The following is a 9,676-nucleotide window of genomic DNA, read 5'->3' as shown; positions in this document are numbered from 1 at the left end:
TTTCTTCTATTCCAAACTTTTTCCTTAGCTCTGGTCTTTCCACCAAAAATTCTTCAAAATCTTCTACTGTATTAAATGTCCACTTTTTCCCATATAGGAACATACCAAGTTTTGCAGGATAGCTCATTCTTGGTTGTAAGTCCAATTCTTTTGCTTTTCTAAATATTGTATTCCAAGATTTCCTCTCATTTAATGTTGAAGCAGACAAGTTTTGTGTGTTCCTAACTGTAACTCCTTGGTACTTGAACTGCTTCATTCTGGATTCTTGTAGTATTTTCTCTTTGACTTGTAGGTTCTGAATTTTGACTATTACATTCCTGGGAGTTTTTATTTGGGGATTTATTAGAAAAGGTGACCTATGAATTCTTTCTATATTTATTCTGCCTTCTTTTCCTATTAAATGTGGGCAGTTCTCACTTATGATTTCTTGAAATATAGCATCCAAGCTTTTTACTAGATCAATGTTTTCAGGGAGCCCAATGATTTTTAAATTATCTCTTCTTGATCAGTTTTCCAAGTCAGTTGTTTTTGATACCAAATACCTTACATTTTCTTCTTCCAGCTTTTCAATCTTTTCATTTTGTTCTAATATTTCTTGCTGTCTTGAGGAGTCATTGATTTCTATTTGGTGTACCCTTGTTTTCAAGGACTCTACTTCTTGGGTAATGTCTACTACTTTGTCTTCTAAGTTATTTATTCTATTTCCAATTCTTTCCTCCAAATTTTTTATTTCATTTTTTTATCTCTTCCTTCATTACTTGTAGGAATTCATGTAGTCCTTGTGGAAAATCCATATTTTCCTTTGATTTTCTGTTTACATTTGTTATGGAGTTGCTTTCTCCTTCAAGAGCATCTCCAGATTTAGTACTGGATGATGTTTTCATCTTTAATGTAGTCATCTCTCCAAGTTTAGTTTCAGAATTGAGATTTTGTGTTAAGGCATGGCTATGTCCCCTCATAGGCTTCAGGGTGGGTTGGCTGCAGGGTCTTGCTCTCAATCCCTTGGATTCTTGCACTGACTTCCACACCCTGGGATTAAGTGTCTGAATCTTTAATGTTTAGAGCTGAATGGTAAAGGGGCAGTTGTCAGGAAAGGAACTCAGACCACCTAGGTCAGGAGTGTCCTGGGGTATGATGGCTGTGGGTGCCTACCGCACGTCAGTCCTCTAGCACTTCCAAGTTCTCCACCCTAAGGTTTTTTTTTTTTTTGTTTTGTTTTGTTTTTACAATGGAAAAAGTCCTCTTCATTTGCTTTTGCAGGCTACAGTCTTGACTGAACTGGGAGATTTCTTTCCTCACCTGAGTTTTCTATTCCCTGGTTGATTTTTCAGTTCTAAAGTAGACGTCACTGACTCATAGTTTCTCACTGGATTTTACTGTAGAAAGGACTTCAGAGATTGTTGAAGTAGGTACTCAGGAGGTAGGTGGTCTGCCTTCAGTCTCAAAATCCAGACAGCCAATCCTAGATGGTAACTTGTTGGAAATGTTGGAAGAAATTCTTGTCCAGAAATGGGTTTTGCTTAGATGAGCTCTTCAAACTATGAGTCTCTTTAACTATTCAAAAGGAGTCATCCTAAAAGTTCCTCTTCTCTCTGGTGTCACAGGAATTCCACTTCCCAAAGTCAGTTCCCTTAGAGTTAGCACCATGATTTTCCTGAGACTAGAGGAAATCGTGTAACTATAGTTAAGACTTGAAAGCGCTGGAATTTACCCTTACATTCCTTTCCTTGGATGAGACGTCCTTAAGTCACCTTTCAAGAAAGGGCTCCCTACACTCCTTCCACTCCTACAGACCAGGAGTCTCCAAAAATTTTTAAAATACTAATTTATTAATATTCTAATAGATGAATTGAGCATTTTCTAACACTAATAAAATTTTGAAAACAGAAAGAATATGTCTCTTTCCCCCATAATAAAATAGATATATGCTATAGAATTCCCACTTCCTCCTTACTCTAAAATATTTCTATCCTTCTATGACATCCCTCACATGTATAAACACATTCTCATACACCATTATAAATCAGCATGTTGATTATATTATATATGTGTGTGTGTGTGTACATACACGCATATATATTTTTAACACTGAAAGTTGTGTAACTCATGTAAGAATACATAGAACTATTCATTTGCTCCTTATGTTAGTTTTGCTTGCTGTTGTTCCCAGAGCTTCTATCTCCTTTCCTCTTGGATTGTTACCACCCCTTCTCTCATCATTACTTTCATTCACCTACTTAGATTAAAAAATTGTCTTCTGAATATCTACAAGTAAGGTGTTATATACTAGTCTGGTTTTTGACCTTCATAATGTAACCAGGTTAATTGTTAGTTAATGAAAGCCATTTATTTTACCTCTATAAGCTACTGAGCAGGCATTTTCCAAGCAATTATTAGTGACATGTTATATGGACCTTGTCTTGCATATTTGCACCCATTCCAAAATAATTTCCAAGAGTGATAATCTACTCTGTATCTTTCTTTGCCAAAAACACAATTAATTAATTAATTAATTAATTAATTAATTAAGATAGTAGTGCCTAGTTAAAGACTAATTCATCAATTAGCAGTGAATCTTGACTTTTCAAGGAAACTTCAATTTTATCCCAGAAAGTGACAAGGTGATAAGCAGGCAGGGAAAGTTGTTTTCTGGAAAGAAAGGATAAGCAAATACATATTGAAAAGTGTAAGTCAAACTCAAATACCTCAATTAGACTTCCTTAGGCATTTTAGACATTTTAAATATTGGTCTACCTCTCAGGTGGAATTTCCTTTTGTGACTTCATTTAGCTATAAGACAGGCTTATGGGTAAGTTAAAGTAAGAAATATAAATAGGTGATGAGGATAAAAGATCCGGGGATTTTCAAGTATTAAACAAGGAAATGTTTTTTGCCATGATTCGGTAGAGTATAAATGTTCATTGATTCCTGACTGAGCCAAACCAAGCAGTCTTATAGATACTGAATACCCAAAATACTTATGATCTCCTTGGCATAGGGAACTCCCGCCACTAAGTATTTTTACTTAAATAATCTCCATGTAGTTGTTTGCAGTAAGTGGTAATTTGATCAAGTTCACACAGCTAGAAAGTATCTGAAAGAAGATTTGAACCCAGGTCTCCCTGAACTCTATCCACTCACCAATACTGAATTTTACTTATATGTCAAGTAATGGAAAACTTCACTGGGAGAAAATATAACATTGCTTCTTTTTACTGACGAGGTAAGATGTTCCTTCTTTGGGGACTACACAGAGCCATGAGACGGTTTTCAATTTTATGTTATTTAAAGCATATTAGAGAGGTTCCCCGAATGGCCCGTTATCTAATCCTGCACTGTTTGTTTTTTAATATACCTTTAATATACTGTATAAAATTCTATCACAAAATCTTTTGGGTTATCAAGATGTTCTCTCTCAAAAGGCAAAGGCGAACAATAAATCAAATTCATTTTCTGATATAAATTAGTGGAAGATAGAGAGCCACTGATCAATAGTATTTGGTTTGGGATCTCTACTCCTTTCTTCATCATTGTGCTATGTAGATGATGTTCATCAGGTTCATCATTACTTATGGTTTCATTTCTATTTTTCTAGCACCCTACACACACATCCATTCATCAGAATTAGGGCAATGAACTCTCATGACAGCTTTGGTCATATATCAATTCTAGTCAACAAATATTTGTCAAGGGTCCACTATGTTCTTGACACTAATACAGAGACAAAAGTTCAAACACAATTCCTTGTCCTCAGGGAGTTTATATTCTAATAATCCAGTAAAATACTCCTTATCTAAATTGTTGCAGCTGAGCTCACTTATGATTCCTGTCCCTAAAGAAGTTTACTCGGATAGTCCATTTGTTAAAATGGACATTTTTATTACATAAGATTTTTTTCTTTTTTATTGTGATGCTGTGGAATAGTCAGCCAACTAGTATTTATCAAGAGCCTACAAAATATGAAGCGCTATGCCAAGCACTATTGCTACAAAGAAAAAGAAAAAAAGCTCCCTGTATTCAAGAAGTTGATGCTGTAATGGAAATATATATGTGTGTGTGTGTGTGTATACATATATATGTGTAGATATGTATATATATACACACATACACATACATATGCATATAAATGTATTTTCAACTAAACTACATACAAACATTACAATGTTTCCCTTCATTTTGGAACAGTCTACAAACATCCTGGATAGAATATGCAGACCACCAGGGTTCTTCTTTTGTAGAATATTCCCATTGTACTATATACTCAGCATAGAATGAGACTCAATTTCTATCATAAAATCTTGCTCTCAAAGTAGTCAGCTTAATAATATTTGTTTTTTTTATCATATACCTCATCAATCATTTTATAATAGAATTTAATAGAAAATAGGATTTGTTACCCAGAGATGCCTTTTCATCCAGTTTTACTGTCTATATAAACTCTTGGTAGATACGCAAAAAGCTTTTGCAATTTCAGAGGGTTATCACTTATATCTAGGTAGGACTGTAGTATTTTCTCTGGATATGACCCAGCTTACTTAAACTTTGGAATGAATACTTTGAAAATTATGTTTATTGCTTCATGCTATTGATTATTGTTTTATTGTCTATTTATTAGAACAAAATTATGTAACAATTTCTCTAAAGTCTGGTGTGTATGTAACATGCAACAACTGCAAAATGATTTTCTATAAATGGGAATTTCAAAACAGTACATATTATAATTTCAAGTGGGAAAATATAACCAAAGAAGGCAAAAACATAATGAAAGAGTGAGAATTTAGAATTTGAGTATGTCACTGTAAATTCTCCTGTCATATTAGTTATCACTTAACCTATTAGGACTTTAGTTTCTTTATCCATAAAATAAGAGAATTAGGCTAGATTCTGGCTCTAATTATCCTATGAACCCTTGAGTAAGTCTTCAGAAACAATAACAAACGAAAATTTCAGAGAGTATGAACTCTAATATGATTTGCCTCCCTAAAAGACTCTCAAGGTTATTTTTATTTTGGGATGATAAAATATTGGTTACCTTTTTTGTTATGTGCCAAGATGTATCAGAGTAGATGTCTTTCATAAATTTCTATGTGGTGTCACTGAATTTTCAAGAAAACACAAAAGATCAATGGTAATAATTTGTGTTCAATCTTCAAGGTAAGAGGTAAGGGAAGAATTGTAGTGTATGAAAATTTCATTTTATAAGAGGTATTAGGCTACTATTTAACACTTATTTCCCTTACATTTATTTTACCTGATTCAATGCCACATGAAAGGAACTCTTACTTTTTTTCACTAATATCTTTATTCAGGATTGAAGAACAGGAAATCCCCTAGGGTCATGTTCTAGTCATTTGGGTGGGGGGGGTATCTAAAATGTGGAACTTTATCCTGCAGACAAGAAACAGCTCTCCATTTTAAAAGCCTGGAGAGTTTTGATTATAACTGGTACTAAATGATTTATTTTGTATGCATGGCAGCGATAGTAACATTGATTAGATTAAGTGGAAACTTGTACCCCAATATGACCCTTTCCCTCCTTTGCTAATTTCTTCTCAGAGTATTAATTTCAAAATTGGGCATTTAGAGCTTTGCTTTAATTAAACAAACCCATTATTGTTTGATTAGATTTGGTGGCATCTGTGCTAACATATTACTTCTACTAAGTCTAAATGGTAACCAAAAGTACAGTATTTCTTCAATTCTACATAATTTAAATTCTCTCTCCCCCCCCCAACTAAATTTGTGGAAGAAAATATTTTCTTTCCATCTGCCAACCCATTTTGTAATGTGTGTTTAATTAAAAAAAAATGAATATGTGGCTTCCAACGCTTAAAAGAAAATGAGGATATGGAGATAGTAAGAAAAATTTTAATGATGCTTATGAAAAAATTATTTACCTTCTTTAACTTATATATTTATCCTATTTGATGGTTAAATTTTATTTATTTATGTCTTGTTTTGCTTCAAATGTTCAAAATTAATTCAGAGTTATCAAATTGAGTGAAGCAATTAGGAAAACCTTGAGGGAAACAGAATTCTGTTAGGTATGTCCCTTATAAAAGATACTCCACAATCTTCCAGCCACTGGAATGAATCAGAAAGTACGGATTGCAGTGATTGATAAAGGATCATGAGTTCAGCAGAACTTCATCTGCCATGAAAACTTAGCACTGCCCCTTGGGTCAGCCTTTTATGATTTCTGCATGGAGAAGGGGGGAAAAAACCTGCATTGATGGAGTCAGATCACCATTTGAGAGTCTGGCTCCATTTAAATTTGGAACCATTTTGTCCCCAATTGACTACCTAAGAGATCCTGAAACACTTGTTGAAAGATGACACTTTCTTATCCTTCAACTGTTCTTTTCCACCTTGGACCAGTTCTTGCTTTGTTAAATCATTTGGTGTCTTTAATTGCAATCTAACTCATTGAATTTAAACTTATATGCTTCCTTTGCCAACCCAAATTGCCCTACTTGCTGTTGACCTTTGACCTTCTTTCCATTGTAACAATTAGAATGATGCCACCTGCTGGAAGCTATTGTAGGAAAGCTCCGCCATGAGAAGAAGGCATCTGAGAGCAAGCCATGTGGTCAGTTCTTTGGCATCAGGAAGTGACGTTTGCTCGTGGGTACTGTCTATCAAAGCTACCAGCCTCCCATTTCTGGGAGGAGGACATAAAGTAGGAAGCTAATGCTGGCAGAGGGCTTCTTTCTCTTTTTGTTCCTGACCTCGCCATGGCAGGTCAGATGATATTGTCTCTTAGAAATAATTAGATTTTTACCTTTCTCTCTGATCCTAATGCTCTTTAATAAATACTTAAACACTTAAATATTCTTGCTAAAGCTTATAATTTATTGGTGACCACTCATTAGATTTCAGATAGTATAGCTAGAATTTTAGCCCCTGTACAACATATTACTCAGAATCAAGGAAAGTTTTATAAATGAGTTGGAAACTGAGTTGGGTTGTAAGTGAAGAGGAAGGCAGAGGAGTAAGAGCACGGTGGCAACTTTTATTAAAGAATATAGATAAAATAATATAGGATGAGATTGTGAAACAGCATTAGTCCAGTTTTTTGTAATGAAGATTACATTCTGGGAATAATGTGACATAGGAATGCAAACATATGTTGGAATCAAGACATGGAGGGCCTTAAATATCAGGCTAAGGAGTTTACATTGTATTCTATAAGAAATAGTAGTCATAGAAGGTTTCAAGTGCCATCAACAAATTTAGGTAAATTAGGAAAAGGGATAAGTAAAGAAGATGAGTTCAAATTTGGATGTGCTATGCTTCAGGTACTTGCAGGGTCCAGGAGAAATAATTTACTTGAAAGAAAAGGCTGTTGAACTTAGCTTTGGGTAAAACTCTGGCAAAAAAGTAATTTTAGTAGAGTGGTAGAGTCAAAAACCAGGCTGCAAGAAGCTAAATACTGAGTGGGTACTCAAGAAATGAAAGTGTGGTCTTTGTTTCTGAAAGTCTGGCAATGAGGAGAAATAAAATTTTTGTTAGTTATAATTTCTATTCCCCAATACTATATTTTACTTTGTTACAAAATATTGCTGATGGCCTAGGACAATCCCAGCATTCAACGTGGTCAAATATGGTCAATCCTGGCTCTTCCTGTGCAGGTCAAATCTATTCATTCTTATGAGATGGTGGACCTGATGTATGCCATTTAAGAAAATGTGTAAATTCATGGATCTGTGGACTCATGAAATATATCATTTGTGAGTATAATTTCAGGTGCCTTCCTCTAACCTCTACAAGTCCCAGTACTGTTGGGAATAAATGTCAGTTTCCCAGACAAATGTGATCTTGAAATCACTGGCATGTTTCCTGGCACAGTTCTGAATCCTTTGTATATTTGCAGCAGGAAGAGTCTGTCAATTTTCATATCTGGAAGCTCTAGGGGAAAAAGAAAAACAAAACCAAAAAACTATGTTTGCATCTATGTAAGGCAGTTTTATTTGGAGCACTAAATGAACAAGACCATTCTTTTGATGAAGGCCTTGATAAATTCATGTGATATGATAGCATGATAGCAATGACAGTGCATAAAAACTCACATGGCCTGATTCATCAATGCCTCTGGGTGGAAAACTAGGTGAATTTATGATGGGTAGTCTCCTATATCATAACATTTAACTGTGAATCAATTTTTCAGTTATAGAGACACCAAGGCCTATGTGTACTTGCTCTACTCAGCTTGAAAAAACATATAAATATGTTGTAGGTTGATTCAGTTGAAGCATGCTGCAATGGGTCTTTTATTCCTTCCAGGTAATGATATATGGATTCTAAATCCAATTTGTTTCAGACTACTTCCTGCTTTTCCTAATAGTTTGTGGAAAATACTGAGTCTTTTCCCCAGTAGTTGAGGCCTTTGGATTTGTTCAACTCTAAACTTCTAGATTTATTTGTTTCTTTAGGTTTTATACCACTCTCAAAATCCTATCAACTCAGTTCCTCAACCTACTCACTTCTTATGAGCTATTCTTCCACCCCACCTCAGTCACACACATTGAAGATCTAACCCTTCCCATCACTGACAAATATACCAGCTCTTTATTCAAGAATTTTGAAATGTCCTTACCTGATGACAATCTTTTGGCTGGTTACCTCTCCCTATTACTTCTCTTACAAAACTCTACTTTTCATCTGTACCATGACCTCCTCAATTCTCTCCAAGGCCATCTATCTCCTCTGCACTAGCCACTCTCTCTTCTTTTCCTTATCTTTATCCCTTGTGAACCAATTCAACTGTACAATTTCCTCTTCTTATGAATCTAGAGCCTTATATTATATTGCCTGTTATGTCTAGTTCAGCTTCAGCCATATATTGTTCCCATAATTCATCACCGTTGTTCTTATGGAAATACTGTTAAATGAAGATTCAGAAAGTCATTCAATATTTCTGACTGTCCAATACATACATTACACAACCTCAAATGAGTCCTCAATTATTGCTAGACAATCCTACTCTACCTCCCTTATCAACTCACTATCCCACTCTCCACAATGGCTCTTCCAAACCTTCTCAAGCCTACCATGGTTCAGGGCTCTTTCCACTCTCTCAACTGAGTATGTTGCCAAATATTTTACAGAAAAAAATGGGCCATTCTTTTTGACCTCCGTAGTATTTTATCCTCCTTATTTCTTATCACTTAAAAGCTTTATATCGCTCACTTCTCCTTCCTCTCTGTCTCACATGATGAAGTGGCCTTACTCCTTAACAAGACTAACACCACTACTTGTTAAAGTAATCCAATCTCCTCAAACATACTGTCTCTTCCATAACCCCCATCCTTTCACTTATTTCCACTCTCTCTTTGTTTACTGACTCATTCATTACTGCCTAAAACATGCCCATATGGGTCTTTCTCCATCCTGCAAAAACTTGATCCTTTAATCCCTGCTATCATCCTATAACTCTTTTGGTCTTTGTAACTAAACTCAAAAAACTGTGTATACTGGCGCATCCACTTTCTCTCTCACTCTTTTCTCAACCTCTTACAATATTGTTGTCAACCTTATCATTCCATTGTTTGGCATTCAAAGCCCTACATAGCAAAGCCTTCCGCTACTATCCTATCTTTTTATAATTTATTCTTCAACGTTATTAGAGATACAATGATCTCCTAATTGCTAAATCCAATAGACTTTTCTCAATGTT

The sequence above is a fragment of the Dromiciops gliroides genome, chromosome 1, assembly GCF_019393635.1.
Source record: "Dromiciops gliroides isolate mDroGli1 chromosome 1, mDroGli1.pri, whole genome shotgun sequence".
NCBI classification, from domain to species: domain Eukaryota; kingdom Metazoa; phylum Chordata; class Mammalia; order Microbiotheria; family Microbiotheriidae; genus Dromiciops; species Dromiciops gliroides.
The sequence above is the reverse complement of the archived record's forward strand: the minus strand, read 5'-3'. Positions refer to the sequence as shown.